This window comes from Hesperophylax consimilis, chromosome 6, assembly GCF_061612785.1.
Source record: "Hesperophylax consimilis isolate HC1 chromosome 6, BYU_Hcon_1.0, whole genome shotgun sequence".
Classification (NCBI taxonomy): Eukaryota; Metazoa; Arthropoda; class Insecta; order Trichoptera; family Limnephilidae; genus Hesperophylax; species Hesperophylax consimilis.
The window spans coordinates 20343760-20365312 of record NC_142841.1 but is presented as its reverse complement, the minus strand read 5'-3'; the positions used below and the strand labels follow the sequence as shown (position 1 = coordinate 20365312).

The window sequence follows — 21553 nt, the reverse complement described above, 5'->3', positions numbered from 1 at the left end:
TATCGGAGCTCTCCGTGTCGGGTTGTTTACTGCGAATATTATTTGGGTTTCAAAAATGAAACACAAGTTATTCTTATTTTAGCGTTGTTATTTTGTGAATAAGTTCTTTTGTTAACGAGTCGTTTATTTTCCTGATCACAGTTTCATTGTTAAATTATGTCTTGAAAACGTAGTAGTTTGAATATAGGTCGTAGAAATGCAAAAAGAATGCGTTTGTTGTGTCTCAGTGAAGAAAATGAAGATGAAAGGGATATCCGGCTGTCATATAGTAGAAAAAGTACTTCATGAAGAGATAGAAAATCTTCTGTTGAACGTGAGACTCGCCTTAGTATAGATCGGGATATGCATAGATCCCGGAGAGCTAGAGAATCACGATTCTTTAATTGAACACAATTTGTATAAAGAAAAATTGCCAATGAAAGAAAAATAAATAAATACAAGAATGATCGTGTAGTTTCAATAGTCTCAATGTCTGTTGTCTGTGGACATTGCTCTGCTCTGAAATGGAAGGATGAATCTGAAGGTATGTGTTGCTTACAGGTAAAAGTAAAATTAGAGGAAATTCTTCCTCCACCCGAACCACAAAACTCTCTTCTGACGGGTGATCATTCTAAATCCAAACAATGCATGCGCAATTTACGCCGATATAACAACGCGTTTCAAATGTCCTCTTTTAAGAATACCAAAGATAATAGAATATATTCATTATAATATCTTTGAAGAGTATCTTCATTTAAAATTCGGGGGCAAGCTTATCATTTAGCAGGGAGTTTGTTTCCATATCAGCCCGATGATCATAAATTTCTGCAAATCTATTTTATCTCCGATCCAGAAACACAAGTAACAAACAGTGTCGCACAAACAATTGATAATGGTTTGGTAAGATCTCTTCAAAATTCGTTACATTCCCATAGCAACTAGATGTATTCTTTCAAAACTATTACTATTGAGAACATTCCACCAGGCATACCCGACTTCAATGTCGAAATCCATAAATAAAATCCACAAATAAAGTACCTTTCGAAGAACACATCTACCATCATAATGCCCCATCCAGAAGTGAAGTAGCAGTATTGATAGCTGGACAGCAAATTGATAAAAAGAGATATTGTATTGCGCATCCGTGACGACAATTTTCAAAAAACCTCAGAGTTGCACAGATCTTATGACAGCTTACAGCATCCTTTAGTGCTATGTCGGAGAGAAGACGGATACGCCATTAATGTTTCTCGAGTTTACCCGATTAGTGGAGCACCTCTTTGTAAAATGGTTTCATGCATGAACTACTATTTCTATCGTACACATAATAATTTTAACCCGTACTTAAATATACGATGTTAAAGAACCAATATTTGGTCGATCGGTATGCAAAAATTGAATCATAGCGATTAGCTAATGCATATTATTATTATTAGCTTATGCATAAATTGAAAGCAGAAAATTACGTTCATCTTTAGGATGCTTTACGGTCGAATAAACACAGCAGCGACATTGGACAATTGGTTATACTACCTTCATCGTTCACGGGTGGGCATCGATATTGACCAAGACCCTATGAATTATGCCTGACATTATGGTAAACCTGATCTCTTTATATCTGCAACATGTAAACTGGACAGAAAACAAGGAAAATATAAACATAAATTTAACTCCACAAGACAGATACTATATAGTGAATAGAGTATTCCATTTATAAGTACAAAAACTCCTATACCTCATAAAAGAGGCTCATATATTTGGTAATTTCCGGTAAAACTCACAGTCACAGGGCTCAAACACTCAATGTTGCAGGTTTAGATTTGAGCGTTGAGTGTTTTTCACATGGACAACTATATATATATGTATATATATATATATATATATCCCGCTACATTTGTTGCGTCCGACCCCTAAAAACTCCATAGCATTGCAGCGTCCACCGACTTACAGCGTCCGATATACGGACGCTGCAATGTTTTGACCTCAAAATTGGCCAGAATGATGCTTACCCCATGTAGAATCGTATGGCAAAAATTTTTGTGGAAGCAAAAAATGTCTCAGAATGTCTGGAAACGAATATTGAACGTTTGACATTTTGCCGACAGGTTCGCTACACGATGTATATATCGAGCAGTGTATGTTTTTATTCATTTCTACGATCTTGCCGCGTCCACGAAGTAATATAATTTTCGATACATAACGACGATCATGCTGCGTCTACGCATTACATCGTTAGTATTGCGTCCTCAAGACCGATTACGAGTAGATATTATTTTATATACATAACGACGGTCGTGCTGCGTCCACGCATTACGTCGATAGTACTGCGTCCCCGTAGCCGCTCATGAGAATATACTATTTTTAACTCATAATGACAATCATGATGCTTCCATGCATCACGTCGATAGTATTGCGTCCCAGTGAACGATCACGAGTAGATATTATTTTGAATATACAACGACGGTCATGCTGCATCCACGCATTACTTTGATAGTATTGCGTCCCCCTGGCCGATCACGTTGAAATATTATTATGAATACATAACGACGGTCTTGCTGCGTCTACGCATTACGTCGATAGTGCTGCGTCCTCGTGGCCATTCGGAGTACATTGTTAAATATTATTTGAGCGTTTGGTTGAGTAAATCATCAGATTTGGCAACATTTGGTTAATTTACAACGATGCCGCTTGATACTCAGAACTAAGAATTGTCTTGCGTGGTTTTTAATGCATAACGACGATTTTGCTGCGTCCACGCATTACTTCGATAGTACTGCGTCCCCATGGCCATTCACGAGTACATTTTTATAAATTATTTGAGCGTTTGGTTGAGTAAATCATCAGATTTGGCAACGTTGGGTTAATTTACAACGATGCCGCTTGACACTAAGAACTAAGAAGCATCCTGCGTAGTTTTTAATGCATAACGACGATCGTGATGCGTTTACGCATTACGTTGGTAGTATTGCGTCCGTTGTTGTTTTTTTTTAAAGAAAAAGCGTTTTTTTTGGGAGCGAAACCCGGTCGGCACAAAGTATAAAAAATAAAAGTGGTGTTTACAAAGTTATTGTTTTATTTAAAATTAAATATTGTTGTCAATTAAACAAACAATTTATAGGTTCCCGAATATTATCTGAATATAAAATAAATCTTATAGAATAAAATAAAAACCTCAAGATATGAATTGAAATCTAGCAAGAATATCGTAACACAAATTGTGAGGATTATTATTAATATATTCATAGAATTATAACTATATATTTTATCACACATAAAATATATTCATAAATGCAATGAAAACTTTAACTTAAATGAAATCAACAAAAAATCAAAATATAGAAGAAAACGTATGTGAAACATACAGCGAATGCACTAAAATCTAGAACAATATAATAAATCTACTAACAATCTTGCACTTAAACATAAGGAGTATAATTTGAAACATGGACGAACTTCTGGTTAACATTATGTCCACAACCAGATTTTTTAATACTATCCGAGGCACACTCGCATGCAATACATAAAAATATACCAAGTATTCCAAACTACAAACAATATGTCACAAATTATCACAAAAATAAAAGTAGTGGAATTGTAGTCTATGCTAAAGAAAAATTTACTGATATCAATGTTAACGAAATACCAATATGTAACGCAAACTGTTTGTCAATTAATGAATCTAAATAATTAGCCAATTAATATAATCGCATGTATCGAATACAAAGCTCGTTATACCCTTATAGTCCAGTAGGTACCCAAGCGATTCCTTCAGAAACTTGATCAGGGTGCTTAGGCTGTGAACATCTTGGAATAATTATCGATAATAACATCAAATGGAAAAGTCAAATAAACTCCACAGTAGACAGAATGAGAAAACTCATCTTTATGTTTTTTAGACTTAGAAATACTGTATCATTAAAAATACTTAAAGGTATTTATTTTGCACTTGCACATTCTACACTACTAAAATATGAAATCGTTGTTTGCGGGGGAGGGGTGCGTATAAATCATACCTACGTCCACTTGTGACAATTCAAAAAATATTAATAAAAATCATATTTAAAAAAGCCACATAACTATCCAACAATAAATGTTTTCCAAGGTTTCCCGGTTCCCCTTCTCACAAAAATTTATGACAAAATACTCGTACATTAAAAACTTCAATTACATAAAGATTTATTTGATAAAAATAATATTCCATAATTAATTTTAAGCTAAATAATTATTTATATTGGAGGACTAACCGTACCACTAGTTCGAACTACAACAGCAAAACATCATTATTTATTTAACGGTATAAAATTATTCAATAAATTACTCCTGGATATATCTGAGGAAAATTATGACAGTTACAAAAAAAACAATTTAAAATTCTCTAATACCACCTAATAAATTTTCTTATTGTTTTAAATTATTTATTTATTTATTTTATTTCAGGGAAATCAACAGTTTACAATGTGGTTCATTTATACACGTGTAATTTACCTAACTGAGAAACCAATTGCAGATTTCCGCAATATTCTATTCTATTATGTATGTAAAAATTTAAAAACTATACTTACAAGAACTAAAAAATATTAAATTTTTCGAAGAAAGCAAACACTTAGTGGCTTGACATTATACAAAATGAAACAAATACTTTGTTTTAAACCACTTTATTTTTATTTATATTTCGTCGACCGGTTTGGATTGAACCCAAATATTGTATAAAATAAATATAAAGTGGTTTAAAACATAGTATTGTTTCATTTTGTAAAAAATATAACGTTATTCAAGAGGGAGATTATTATAACATGAGATTATTTTAACTGGAGATTATTATAGCAGGAGGAGATTATTAAAACAGAAGATTATTATAACGTAATACTACATAATATATGTCATTACATAATATAATAACATTTTATGCAGTTTGGTACACGTTTAATACATTTTTAATATAGTTTTTATATTTATTTTGGTTACATTGAAAATATAATCAGAGAGAATGTTATTATACATATGTTGAACATATTCTTCTAAGACAAGCATTTTTATTTTACTAGATTACATGAGCGTGTGTGCCGTGTAGGTACTTTCAAATCAATTCTGCTTAATAAACTCCACATATTATGTTTCTGCTTATCATTCCTTGGTATTATTTATAACTAACCTGTTTTTATTACTTTTATTGTATTTTCTTGTAAGGCTATTAATAGTTTTTGTAATAATATTTGCAATATAAATATGTAAAAATATATTGTTGTCCTCTCCTAAGCACAAGCTTCTTACTTATCAGAAAAGTGATTTAAATATTATTTAATATTATGTTGTAAATATTGTAACACTAAAGATGTTAAGAAATAAAAATAAAAAAAATATTTATTTTGAACTTAATGGTATTAATAAGTTTAACTCATTAATTAAAATATTGCAATTTGAGGTTGAACTAATTAAGTTAAATATAAAAACAGATATTATTATATTGAATACGTAACGACAGAAGTTCTGCGTCGATGGTATTGTATCCTCGTGACCAATCACGAGTAGATATTATTTTGTACACATAACGACGGCCGTGCTGCGTCCACGCATTTCGTCGATAGTATTGCGTCCCCATGGCCGTTGGCGAATTTGTACATTTTTATGTATTGTTTGAGTCCTTGGTGAAGCAAAACCCCAGATTTGGCAACATTCAGTTCATTTACAACGTTGCCACTTAGCACTCAGAACTAAAAAGCGCCTTGCGCGGGTGGACATTTTTGTAAGATGGTTTACAGTGGACGGTAAATTGATATCCCGACCTAAAAATGTCTGACCGCCCTCTGCAATGGAGCGAACTGGCGCGTTATGAAATGATACATTTTTACTAAGGATATCGTTGTAAAAAAAATTGTCGCACGCCTGCGCCCAGTAGGTACGTTTGTATACAAGGTGCAACAAGATATTCATTCAAACTTCTCACTATCAATAGACAGTTTGTTGTCAGGTCTGGTGTGTTTCTGGATGTCAAAAAAATAAAACATAAATATATATACATATATTTTTTATATACCGCACAAGAGTCTCAACCGCTCCCGTCTGGAACAGCGAGACTGTGGCATCCCCAATCTGAGTACTAGGGTGAAGGTATTGGGGAGGGGAAGAAGATGAGGAAGAGAAATGTAGAAAAGTACCTGGCTATTTATATCTGGTCACCAAACACGGCAAAAGCTTGGAAATAACGTTTCCATTCGGAATGGTGGTCACACACCAGGGCGATACTGAGAGTATATTTCACTCTGGAACGTGCTGCAAACACACTTTATACTATGTTTAATGTATTAATTGTGAAATAACACAAACAAATAAAAATTTATTTGCGCACGCCGGGTTTGACCGTCAGATTACGGGCTTCGGATTGCGAGTCGAGAGTCTTATCTCTCAACCACAGATGCTGTAATTAATTAATTAATTCACTATGAACGTGAAAACTTCACTAGAAAAGTAAGAAATATTTTGTGTTGTTTATTTATTTGTTAATTTATTTATTACACCTAATAGACGTTTACATTCTAGTTTAATAGTTGAGTATCGCAGTTATAAATTCTTCAAAATTAAAACAAAATAGAATGAAAAAAAGTAAAATGTTACAACAAAAGCGTATAATAAAATAAGATACATTGGTAAAAATGATAAGAAGTCTCACATAAGTAGATATTCAAAATAAAGAAAAGATTTCAAAAATTATAGATGTCTATTTGTCTCGATATATAAAAGAATTAAAATAAACAATATTTATATTGATTATTTTTAAGGTGAAATATATCTCCCATATCAGAATAAGTCATGTAATCCTAAGGGGTTTAATAATATAAGGGGCATAACAACGGCCTAAATTTACCTTTTGAAACTCTCAAAACAAATCCAAGAGTCTTAAGGGCCGTATATACGGAAGACGTAAAAATTAAATCGACCTTCAAAACGCCATGTAACAAACAAATAATATACACTCGGACGCAAGAATATATTATTCAGTATGGACGTGAGACCTTTATTAGAATAGTCAGCAATATACGGCAGACGTAACAATTAAATTAGAGTGAACGGACGTGAAACCTATATTAAAAGGAACCTTCAATATACAAAAAATATACACCCGGACGTGAGTATGTACGTGACGCTAGAAATGTATGAGAGTGTAATAAACATCAAAACCTGCATTATTATGAATATTAAAAAAATGTGATATTAGCGATTATCGTGAGTAAAACATAGTGCAATATTCACAAAAACAATCTAAAAAAAAGAACTAGAAGTGCTGGACGCCCAAAGACGGATTTACGCACGGACGCAATAAATGTTGTGGGACCTATATATATATATATATATATATATATATATATATATATATAGGTCCCACAACATTTATTGCGTCCGTGCGTAAATCCGTCTTTGGGCGTCCAGCACTTCTAGTTCTTTTTTTTAGATTGTTTTTGTGAATATTGCACTATGTTTTACTCACGATAATCGCTAATATCATATTTTTTTAATATTCATAATAATGCAGGTTTTGATGTTTATTACACTCTCATACATTTCTAGCGTCACGTACATACTCACGTCCGGGTGTATATTTTTTGTATATTGAAAGTTCCTTTTAATATAGGTTTCACGTCCGTTCACTCTAATTTAATTGTTACGTCTGCCGTATATTTCTGACTATTCTAATAAAGGTTTAACGTCCATACTGAATAATATATTCTTGCGTCCGAGTGTATATTATTTGTTTGTTACATGGCGTTTTGAAGGTCGATTTAATTTTTACGTCTTCCGTATATAAGGCCCTTAAGACTCTTGGATTTGTTTTGAGAGTTTCAAAAGGTAAATTTAGGCCGTTGTTATGCCCCTTATATTATTAAACCCCTTAGGATTACATGACTTATTCTGATATGGGAGATATATTTCACCTTAAAAATAATCAATATAAATATTGTTTATTTTAATTCTTTTATATATCGAGACAAATAGACATCTATAATTTTTGCATCTTTTCTTTATTTTGAATATCTACTTATGTGAGACTTCTTATCATTTTTACCAATGTATCTTATTTTATTATACGCTTTTGTTGTAACATTTTACTTTTTTTCCTTGTATTTTGTTTTCTCTATTGTTTTAATTTTGAAGAATTTATAATAACTGCGATACTCAACTATTAAACTAGAATGTAAACGTCTATTAGGTGTAATAAATAAATTAACAAATAAATAAACAACACAAAATATTTCTTACTTTTCTAGTGAAGTTTTTACGTTCATAGTGAATTAATTAATTAATTACAGCATCTGTGGTTGAGAGATAAGACTCTCTAAGTAATCTGACGGTCAAACCCGGCGTGCGCAAATAAATTTTTATTTGTTTGTGTTATTTCACAATTAATACATTAAACATAATATAAAGTGTGTTTGCAGCACGTTCCAGAGTGAAATATACTCTCAGTATCACCCTGGTGTGTGACCACCATTCCGAATGGAAACGTTATTTCCAAGCTTTTGCCGTGTTTGGTGACCAGATATAAAGAGCCAGGTACTTTTCTACATTTCTCTTCCTCATCTTCTTCCCCTCCCCAATACCTTCACCCTAGTACTCAGATTGGGGATGCCAGTCTCGCTGTTCCAGACGGGAGCGGTTGAGACTCTTGTGCGGTATATAAAAAATATATGTATATATATTAATGTTTTATTTTTTTGACATCCAGAAACACACCAGACCTGACAACAAACTGTCTATTGATAGTGAGAAGTTTGAATGAATATCTTGTTGCAACTTGTATACAAACGTACCTACTGGGCGCAGGCGTGCGACAATTTTTTTTACAACAATATCCTTAGTAAAAATGTATCATTTCATAACGCGCCAGTTCGCTCCATTGCAGAGGGCGGTCGGACATTTTTAGGTCGGGATATCAATTTACCGTCCACTGTAAACCATCTTACAAAAATGTCCACCAGCGCAAGGCGCTTTTTAGTTCTGAGTGCTAAGTGGCAACGTTGTAAATGAACTGAATGTTGCCAAATCGGGGGTTTTGCTTCACCAAGGACTCAAACAATACATAAAAATGTACAAATTCACCAACGGCCATGGGGACGCAATACTATCGACGAAATGCGTGGACGCAGCACGGCCGTCGTTATGTATACAAAATAATATCTACTCGTGATTGGTCACGAGGATACAATACCATCGACGCAGAACTTCTGTCGTTACGTATTCAATATAATAATATCTGTTTTTATATTTAACTTAATTAGTTCAACCTCATATTGCAATATTTTAATTAATGAGAACTTATTAATACCATTAAGTTCAAAATAAAAATATATTTTTATTTTTATTTCTTAACATCTTTAGTGTTACAATATTTACAACATAATATTAAATAATATTTAAATCACTTTTCTGATAAATAAGATGCTTGTGCTTAGGAGAGGACAATAATATATTTTTACATATTTATATTGCAAATATTATTACAAAAACTATTAATAGCCTTACAAGAAAATACAATAAAAGTAATAAAAACAGGTTAGTTATAAATAATACCAAGGAATGATAAGCAGAAACATAATATGTGGATATTATTAAGCAGAATTGATTTGAAAGTACCTACACGGCACACACGCTCATGTAATCTAGTAAAATAAAAATGCTTGTCTTAGAAGAATATGTTCAACATATGTATAATAACATTCTCTCTGATTCTATTTTCAATGTAACCAAAATAAATATAAAAACTATATTAAAAATGTATCAAACGTGTACCAAACTGCATAAAATGTTATTATATTATGTAATGACATATATTATGTAGTGGTACGTTATAATAATCTTCTGTTTTAATAATCTCCTGTTATAATAATCTCCAGTTAAAATAATCTCATGTTATAATAATCTCCCTCTTGAATAACGTTATATTTTTTACAAAATGAAACAATACTATGTTTTAAACCACTTTATATTTATTTTATACAATATTTGGGTTCAATCCAAACCGGTCGACGAAATATAAATAAAAATAAAGTGGTTTAAAACAAAGTATTTGTTTCATTTTGTATAATGTCAAGCCACTAAGTGTTTGCTTTCTTCGATAAATTTAATATTTTTTAGTTCTTGTAAGTATAGTTTTTAAATTTTTACATACATAATAGAATAGAATATTGCGGAAATCTGCAATTGGTTTCTCAGTTAGGTAAATTACACGTGTATAAATGAACCACATTGTAAACTGTTGATTTCCCTGAAATAAAATAAATAAATAAATAATTTAAAACAATAAACAAACAGGGTGCTAACATTGAACCTGAAGAAAAATTCAGCATAGAAAAAATTACACTGATTTTCGAAAAAAAACTAGATGCTATAAAAAAAGAAATTATTTCAAAAATTGAAAAGCAACAACAGGACACCCAAAAAAGCATGGAGTTTATGAGCAGTCAATACGATGATTTGATTAAAAAACTAGAGTTAACAATCCTTCAAAACAAAAAAATTGAAAATGAATTTATAAACCTAAAAAAAGAGCACCAGGAGAAAAATACTATAATTAAACAATTAGAAATAAAAATTTCAGATATGGAGTACAAAACCCGCTCTAATTATATTGAAATAGCTGGCATTCCACAAAAAAATGGGGAACAGCAAATTGAAGTGGTTAAAAAAGTGGCAGTGGCGGCAGGAGTGGACCTAAAATACAGCGAAATTATAGAGGTAAAAAGGATACCTGATAGGCGAATCAATGCACCACCTAAAATACTAGTGCAATTTTCAGATAAATTGACCAGAGACAAGCTTATTGCAAATAGAAAAAACATCAATTATGCTGCGATCAAAGATATTTCAACTGAAACAATATACATAGCTGAAGAACTGAGCCCTTACCATAAGGAACTTCTTTGGAAAACCAAACAAATCTCAAAAGAAAAAAACTATGCATACGTCTGGCACAAAGAGGGAAAAATAATGGCAAGAAGAAATGCAAACGAAAAAATAATTTACGTTAAACATATAGACGATTTGAAAAACATCATATAAATAAAATGGCTCAAAATAACAAATATAACAAAAATTAAAAATGGCTGACACTACATTAACCACGGAACCTAATGCAAAAAGAGCAAACTTACCTAACCTATCAACAATGAACAAAAATTTTAACATACTGCATCAAAATATTAGAAGCATAAACAAAAACTTTGACGAGCTACAAATATTAATTAAAAGTTTAAATTTAACCTGGGACATAATTATACTTACTGAATGTTGGTTAACTGATAAACACTACCCTCTACAAATTGATAAATATGTCTCTTACTCCACACTAATGAATAATACAAAGAGTGATGGTGTTATTGCATACATTAAAGAAGACACTGAAGTTGAAGTCAAAGAGATCAATATTAATAACGCAAACTGTCTAAGGATATCAATTGGTAAGGATATAACAGTTCTCGCAATATATAGATCACCTTCTACAAAAAATCTGGAGCCATTCTTAAACTCCTTACATTTTGAGCTTAACTTACTCAAAAATACTAAGAATGTTTTTATTATCGGAGATATAAATATTGATATCCTGGAAAATGGAAATCCAAAAAAATATGATTACATACATACACTAGCTCACCATGGTTTTAAAAGCCTGGTTGATGAACCTACACGAGTATGGAATGAAAGCAAATCATGCATTGATCATATTTTTAGTAAAACTGATAAATTAACTCAAACCATTATTTACCCTTCTACACTGACTGATCACTACACAATACTTCTATCTATTAATAATAAAAATACATCTATAAATCAAAAAAAGAAATCTGTCATAGCAAAGTCTGAAACAAACTGGGAAAACGTTAAAATCGAGCTACAAATTGCTGACTGGTCAAACCTTCTTGGCAATGATGATACTGATGCTGCTTGGAATTATTTTATTGACTTTACTCAGAACATTATTCTATCAAACACCATAACGACAGAAAAAAAGATATCTCATAAAAATATTCATATTAAACCCTGGATTAGTCAGAACATTATCAACTCAATCAGGAAAAGAGACGAACTCCACAGAAAAGTAAGAAACCACCCCTATGATATCCATTTACATCGCTTCTACAAAAGATATCGTAACATTTGTAAAAATGTAATCCGTTATGCTAAAGAAGCATTCTATAAAAAGAAAATCGAGGAATGTAATTATGATTCCCGGAAATTCTGGCAGATTATAAACGAAATTACAAACGCTAAAGCCTCGCACAATGTTAAAAACATTAAAGAATTAAACATTGACAGGATACCAACATCTTTTGCAGAACATCCAGAAAAAATTCTCAACTTTGCAAACAACTATTTTTGCAATATAGGCTCGAACTTAGCGAATAAAATCAAACAATCTTCATTTACTGCCGAAAAAACAGTATGGAATGAAAATGTCAATCAAGAAAACTCCCTTAACATAGTCAAGATAACAAGTGAAGATATAAGAAATACCATAGCCTCCCTAAACACAAATACCTCATCGGGAAATGAACTGATATCAAACAGAGCAATTAAATATCTACTAAATGAGCTAATCTACCCACTGACGTACCTTGTAAATCTTTCAATAAGAAAAGGTATTTTTCCCACACGTCTTAAAGTTGCTACGATTATTCCAATATACAAAAGCGGTCCCAAAAATGATATATCTAACTATCGACCAATTAGTCTATTACCTACACTATCGAAAATATTGGAAAAAGTAATAAAAAAACAAATGGTTAAATTTTTGGATGAAAATAAAATATTATCAACGACACAATACGGTTTTAGGGAAAACCTGGGTACTGGTGATGCTATAGCTAAAGTAACAAATACAATTATAAAAAAACTGGATGAAGGTAAAAAATGCTTGGCAGTTTTTATTGACCTTCAAAAAGCTTTTGATACAATTGACCATGAAATACTATTTTTTAAATTAAAAAAAAATGGAATAACACAAACAACTCTAAATCTAATTAAAAGTTACTTAACTGGAAGAGAGCAGTATGTACAAATTGGTAATAAAAGTAGCAAAACACTATCAATCAAGTACGTTGTCCCTCAAGGAAGCGTATTGGGTCCAATACTATTTCTCATTTATATTAATGACCTTATGAGTCTTCCCATTGAAGGAGACATAATGAGCTTTGCAGATGACACTGTCATTATATTCTATGAACAAAATTGGACAAGCACACATAAAAAAGCGGAGCAAGGTCTGACTGTACTCCAAAACTGGTTAAAAGCAAACTCCCTTACATTAAATGTGAGTAAAACTAAATATCTAACTTTCTCTAAAACCAACAGAGGTCAACCAACGAATGAGCATACACTCAAATTACATGAATGTCTAAATAAATATCCGCAATGTTCTTGCCCGCATATAGTCCAAACTAAAACAATTAAATATGTTGGGATCGTAATTGACGACAAACTTCATTGGGATGCACACATCGAAGGAACCTCAAAAAAGCTAACAAAACTCATCTATTTCTTCAAAAAATTACGAAATATCTTGTCAACTACAGATCTAAAGAGAGTATATTATGCGCTATGCCACTCTCTACTGGAATATGGAATAATAGGATGGGGCTCAGCATCATCAAACCATATTAAACTACTAAAGAAAACTCAAAATTGGATCATAAAGACCATATTAAAGCTCCCCGTAAGGACGCCAACTACTGATATTTTTAATCTGTTTGATGTTCCAAGTTTACAAAAAATCTATGCTAAAAATATTCTAGTTCATCACTTAAAAAATAAACCAGAGGCAAACCCCTCTCACGATCATAAAACCAGAGCCAAGCAAACAGACATGCTAAATATTCCTAAATGTAATTCTACTTTTGGACAAAGAAACTCTGAATTTTTAGCAATTAAATTATATAATAAACTCCCTCTCAAAATCAAACAAAGGAAAACGAAAAATAACTACATTAAGGACATCAAATCTTGGCTTATGGAAATATCGGAAGAAGAACTAACTAATATATTTAAAACATCATCTTAGTTGCTGAAAACGTATTCTAACATATATAGTCCCCCTCAGCACAGGATCTCCTAGTGAGGAGGACTTCAATGATCTGTTTTAATTTTATTTATATATTTTATTTCATGTGCCATACAAAAATGTACCTAATTATTTTAAAAAGTAACTAAATAAAAAAAAATAAAAATAAATAAAAAAAAATAAAAATAAGAAAATTTATTAGGTGGTTTTAGAGAATTTTAAATTGTTTTTTTTGTAACTGTCAGAATTTTCCTCAGATATATCCAGGAGTAATTTATTGAATAATTTTATACCGTTAAATAAATAATGATGTTTTGCTGTTGTAGTTCGAACTAGTGGTACGGTTAGTCCTCCAATATAAATAATTATTTAGCTTAAAATTAATTATGGAATATTATTTTTATCAAATAAATCTTTATGTAATTGAAGTTCTTAATGTACGAGTATTTTTGTCATAAATTTTTGTGAGAAAGGGAACCGGGAAACCTTGGAAAACATTTATTGTTGGATAGTTATATGGCTTTTTTAAATATGATTTTTATTAATATTTTTTGAATTGTCACAAGTGGACGTAGGTATGATTTATACGCACCCCCCCCCCCCCTGCAAACCACGATTTCATATTTTAGTAGTGTAGAATGTGCAAGTGCAAAATAAATACCTTTAAGTATTTTTAATGATACAGTATTTCTAAGTCTAAAAAACATAAAGATGAGTTTTCTCATTCTGTCTACTGTGGAGTTTATTTGACTTTTCTATTTGATGTTATTATCGATAATTATTCCAAGATGTTCACAGCCTAAGCACCCTGATCAAGTTTCTGAAGGAATCGCTTGGGTACCTACTGGACTATAAGGGTATAACGAGCTATGTATTCGATACATGCGATTATATTAATTGGCTAATTATTTAGATTCATTAATTGACAAACAGTTTGCGTTACATATTGGTATTTCGTTAACATTGATATCAGTAAATTTTTCTTTAGCATAGACTACAATTCCACTACTTTTATTTTTGTGATAATTTGTGACTTATTGTTTGTAGTTTGGAATACTTGGTATATTTTTATGTATTGCATGCGAGTGTGCCTCGGATAGTATTAAAAAATCTGGCTGTGGACATAATGTTAAATACATAGGTATACCAGAAGTTCGTCCATGTTTCAAATTATACTCCTTATGTTTAAGTGCAAGATTGTTAGTAGATTTATTATATTGTTCTAGATTTTAGTGCATTCGCTGTATGTTTCACATACGTATTCTTCTATATTTAGATTTTTTGTTGATTTCATTTAAGTTAAAGTTTTCATTGCATTTATGAAGGTGTGATAAAATATATAGTTATAATTCTATGAATATATTAATAATAATCCTCACAATTAGTGTTACGATATTCTTGCTAGATTTCAATTCATATCTTGAGGTTTTTATTTTATTCTATAAGATTTATTTTATATTCAGATAATATTCGGGAACTTATAAATTGTTTGTTTAATTGACAACAATATTTAATTTAAAATAAAACAATAACTTTGTAAACACCACTTTTATTTTTTATACTTTGTGCCGACCGGGTTTCGCTCCCAAAAAAAACGCTTTTTCTTTTTAAAAAAACAACAACGGACGCAATACTACCAACGTAATGCGTAAACGCATCACGATCGTCGTTATGCATTCAAAACTACGCAGGATGCTTCTTAGTTCTTAGTGTCAAGCGGCATCGTTGTAAATTAACCCAACGTTGCCAAATCTGATGATTTACTCAACCAAACGCTCAAATAATTTATAAAAATGTACTCGTGAATGGCCATGGGGACGCAGTACTATCGAAGTAATGCGTGGACGCAGCAAAATCATCTTTATGCATTAAAAACCACGCAAGACGATTCTTAGTTCTGAGTATCAAGCGGCATCGTTGTAAATTAACCAAATGTTGCCAAATCTGATGATTTACTCAACCAAACGCTCAAATAATATTTAACAATGTACTCCGAATGGCCACAAGGACGCAGTACTATCGACGTAATGCGTAGACGCAGCAAGACCGTCGTTATGTATTCATAATAATATTTCAACGTGATCGGCCAGGGGGACGCAATACTATCAAAGTAATGCGTGGATGCAGCATGACCGTCGTTGTATATTCAAAATAATATCTACTCGTGATCGTTCACTGGGACGCAATACTATCGACGTGATGCATGGAAGCATCATGATTGTCATTATGAGTTAAAAATAGTATATTCTCATGAGCGGCTACGGGGACGCAGTACTATCGACGTAATGCGTGGACGCAGCACGACCGTCGTTATGTATATAAAATAATATCTACTCGTAATCGGTCTTGAGGACGCAATACTAACGATGTAATGCGTAGACGCAGCATGATCGTCGTTATGTATCGAAAATTATATTACTTCGTGGACGCGGCAAGATCGTAGAAATGAATAAAAACATACACTGCTCGATATATACATCGTGGAGCGAACCTGTCGGCAAAATGTCAAACGTTCAATATTCGTTTCCAGACATTCTGAGACATTTTTTGCTTCCACAAAAATTTTTGCCATACGATTCTACATGGGGTAAGCATCGTTCTGGCCAATTTTGAGGTCAAAACATTGCAGCGTCCGTATATCGGACGCTGTAAGTCGGTGGACGCTGCAATGCTATGGAGTTTTTAGGGGTCGGACGCAACAAATGTAGCGGGATATATATATATATATATATATATATATATATTTAATATTAACTCCACACAAGAGGCCCTGAAGAAAATAATTTCCCTCAGGGCCTATGTCATCTTTGGGGATGCTGTGTGGAGGGTCTTTTTGTGGAGAGGAAGGAGTGAACATGGGTCTTGAAGAGTCCCATGTTGTAGGAGGGAGGAAACACAGAGGCCGGCAGTTCGTTCTACAGCCAAGCTGTTGAACTTAAGAACGAATCGTAGAAGCGACCCGTTCTCATGTGACAAATGTCAACCGTGTACAGATGTTGGGCGGGCGTTTGGCGTGTATCCCGACTACGCACCGGTGCCGAAGGGATCAATGACGCTAGTTCCTCAGAGAATCTTCTATTGTAATACCGATAGAACAAGGACAGCATACCAACCTGACGCCTGTGCTCTAAAGATTGCAGTCCGGTTGTTAAGATTGGGGAATCTATCAAACGGACCGCCCGTTTTTGCACAGAGTCAAGGGTTTTTTCAGGTAAATATATTTACTAAATTTTTATTTTTTCAGTAAATATATAGCCCTAATTTAGGGGCTCCGGACCAGAGATGGCTGCCAATTCGACAGTAGGGCGCACTTGCGATTTGTACAGGGTCAGCAGTTGTGTACTATTAAAGTATCTGCGGGCCCTGTACAGTACGCCCTGCTTCTGAGAGGCCAGCTTTACTCTGACTTCGATGGAGCCCCCATACCTGAGCTGGTCACTTATAGTTACACCAAGCATATCAATGGAAGGCCTGTTCGGTAGATTGCTTCCGTTGAAGGAGACTAGATTATCATTTAGATCCCTTTTAGACGTAATCAGACAGGATTGGGTCTTTGAAACATTAAATTCGAATGTAGCCCTTTCGCGTGTAACTTCTAAGCAAAATCTATTTGTGCTGTCTTATGAAAGAATAGCGGTAAACATTGTACATAAAGACATTCTGTAGTTACTTGCAGTATAGTCTGATTCAAGACAAAAATTGATATTACACATCACTTAAAGTAAAATTATGTTTAAAATTATTACTAAACCTACATTTTAGAACTGTCAAAATTGAGGATAGTACATGTGTTGATTGGACTCTTAGGATGCCACATTAGTGCATTGCACCCGTGTGAATCCGGGGCGGGTCGCTAGTTTTAATATATAAAATCAAATTTCATTGTGTTCGTACAGCTAATCTCCGAAACAACCCAACCGATTACAATGAAATTTTGTGAATGTGCATGGTTGGTTCCAGCTTGAAATATAAGATATTTTTAGACCCGACAGGTGGCACAGTTGTCGAGATCTAAGAAGAAAAAAAAATTTTCAACAATTTTTTTTTTCAGATTTCAATCCAAAATTACAAACAACTTCTTTTATTATAAAATGCATTCCAAATGGTTGAGTTAAATTCTTAATGGTTTCTTATCTTAAAATATGAAATTTGGTTCAAATCGTATGCTTGTGCTCGCAAATCTCGAAAAGTAGTCGACCGATATCGCTATCAGGAGTATTCAGGGACGCCCGAGGAATACTTAACGCAATATCTCTGCACCCTAATGAGATACGGAGTCTAATTAAAGTGGTCGATGTAAAGTAGTTTTTTAACAGTAACATTGTGATATACAGTAGTGAATGGTGGAAGAAGTCGGAGGCGCTCGAGAAAGACATTAGCAATAGCGAAGCATTGCGGGGGATCCACTAGTACAGGGTTTTCTAATAAAAGGTGTTATTTTGAATAGCCCGCTATTTCGGTAGATGTTACTTTTGAAGCTGTCATTTTTTATCATTTGACAAGTAAAAACTACGCCATTAATAAAAATGAAACGATATACGCTTCAACAACGCATTCAAATTCACTTGAGTGAATCAAATGCAAATCATCTTGAGTGATGAGGCCCATTTCCACCTCGGTGGCTTCGTCAAAAAGCAAAATTGTCGCATATGGGGCTCGGAAAACCCAAGAGTTATTGTTGAAAAACCTTTTTATCCTCAACGTATGACTGTTTGGTACGGTTTATGGTCCGGCGGAATCATTGGACCTTACTTTTTTGAAAATGAGGCTGGAGCAACAGTTACGGTGAATGGATTGCGCTATCGAGAGATGATTAATGATTTTTTATGACCGGAATTGGATGATATTGATCTTGACAACGTTTACTTTTCACAGAACGGCGCTACGTGCCACACAAGCAACGAAACCATTGATCTTTTACGATTGAATATCAAAATAACACCTCTTATTGGAAAACCCTGTAGTTTCTAAATTGTAAATCGCTCTCATAAAAAGTTTATGTTTATGTCATTATGTTATGTATCTCATGTGTTGTTTACAGTTATGTCTTTAACGTTTTCCCTTTCAGTGCTCATCAGCGATTAGCTATTCCCTGTTCCGTTTAATCGTACTGTCAGTACTGCGAAACTGATGTGAATGCCGATGAAACAAGTTTTCACTTCAGTTAAGAATTTCCGCAAGATACGCATTAACTATACTTAAATGATTGAATTAAATACAAACCACATATTATGTGGTGAAGCATGAGTCGGATTGGATTATCAGAATTATTATCCGACAGCAACTTTACAAACGTAAATATGTCTTTACGCGTTCTACGCGTGCTTTGTGTAGTGTTTTCTTTACTATGTATAAATGATTTGAATGCATGTGGAAAACCCAAGAAATCACTGCGCGTAGATATTGTTCCACCATTTTTCCACTGTTCCAAGTAAATATCTTTGTTCTTTAGAATCGAGACTTTGGAATTTTTTCTAATTATATTGTTATTTTTATTCTATGACGAGTGCATACGTAAAAAGACAGAAACCACAGTACTGAATGCTTATAAATATAAAAAGAAATATGTATAGATAAGATTAAATCTCATATATTTTATCGGATTCGATAAGCAAAGACTTCTAGGAAATGTCATCGTCTTTTTTTTCATCATTGGTGTTTGCAATGAACTCCTGTAATACAATACATCCGCGAGCCGAACTGCCGAACTTAACCTCAACTTATGGGAAAGAAACGAAGCAACCGCAAATAGCGCGAAACGCCGCTTTCAGCTGCTTCGTTCCTTTCCCGTAATTCGTGGTACGGTTCGCGTTTCGGTTCGCAAATGTATACGTACCCTTACGTACCTAACCTAACCTAACTTGCCAAACAATAATCCCAGGCAAATTTCCACGTTGCCATGAAACTTGCCATACAATTAATATGCATATAACTTGCCATTTATGTTGTCATACAATTATTATGCAATATAACTTGCTATACAATTATGCATCTATCTTGCCATACAATTATTATGCAATATAACTATCCATACAATTATGCCAATGAATTTTATGTTGCCGTAAAAATTGTTCTACAATCTAGCCACATACCTTGCCATTTCCACATATCATTCAACTTGCCATACATTTATGCCATAAATTCATTAAATTATCGCACATTACTTGCCATATAATATATCGCATATTACTTTCCATAATTTTCCATTCATTTAGACGTACCACATGCCATACAATTATGCTATATAACTTGCCATTTATTTTGCCTTTCAACTTGCAATCCAATTAGGCCATGTAACTTTCCATTTATTTTGCACAACTTACTATAAAATTGTGAATATTTATACCAATATCTTCATATTATCTTGTTTTGTTAATTGCAACCTCACAAATACGAAAACAAGACAGGGAAAGTGATATCACCTGTCTTTGTTTAATTACGGCATGATTGATCATATTGTAAGTAAATTGATTTTAAAATTGTTCTGGAAATTTTCTTTGTTAATAATCATAATAGTTATTACCTATAGTTGTTATCTCTTATCGTATTGTAATTCTTAGAAGGTATATTATTTAAAACTACTTACAGGTATTGACCTAATTAAAACTGGGGTAAAATTTCTGGCAAAATATAAATACCTAAAGACTACGAAATGTGTTTGCATTAGACGAAGAAGCAAAAGATAGACACGAAAAAACAAGATAAAGCAGAGATACAATCTCGTGTACACTGTTTGCAAGAGCAGGAACAGCCCCTATGGAGCCTCCTGTCTCAGAATATGGAACTGCAAAGAAGTCCAGTGGGTGGTGGGATAGATCCTCCCGCATCAATAACCCGCCCACTGAAATATGAAAGAAAATCTTTCCGCAATCTCAGCATCAACACATATTAAAACAATGTCTATGTCCCCTTAGACTTTGGACACAGGAGGAACTTACATGCATATAACCCAATAATATTTAATGCAGTAAGATGCAATACATTCTTTTGATTTCATAAGCACTAGATTTTTTATTGTGTTTCACTTCAACACCGTTCGAATGCATTAAATTACACTTTGATTAAATTTTTAATCACTACGTATCCACGCAAGAGAACGAAAATTTTAAACAAATCACTAGAACTTCATTAAAATCACATCAAAAGACACCGAATATCACTAAACTCCCTTACTTCGTGCGTTTTACACGAGTGAACACAACATTAAATTATTTAGAATCACCTGCGAACTGTTAGCCGATTATTTTCACAATTTAAATAGCTGCTATTTATGCGGGAGAACACAACTAAACACGTAATGGCAAAGTAAATAATAATTGTCAATTGATGGAACATTATCTCCTAACATTGTTCGTTATCGTAGATTAGATAAGATTTATAATTAATGGATAATAATTTTTCTTGAGATATTTTTTATCTTTCTTTCTTGCTGGCACAAAATAACAATCAAATTTGATATGGCACAGGTACTCGAGTTTCTGCTAGATCCGAGTTACTATTTACATTCCACAGTCATAACACTTTTGA

The 21553-nt window shown here is 32.9% G+C and overlaps 1 protein-coding gene across 1 annotated transcript in view; it reads right to left on the bottom strand.

The window, feature by feature from the left end:
• LOC149423048 (uncharacterized) overlaps positions 1 to 20993 on the bottom strand; it is a 65167-nt gene extending 44174 nt beyond the window's left edge. Inside the window, exon 1 of the mRNA XM_089632828.1 lies at positions 20965 to 20993. The gene's annotated coding sequence lies outside the window, so the exon portion shown is untranslated. The remainder of the gene's footprint in view (positions 1 to 20964) is intronic.
• Positions 20994 to 21553: the final 560 nt, after the last annotated feature.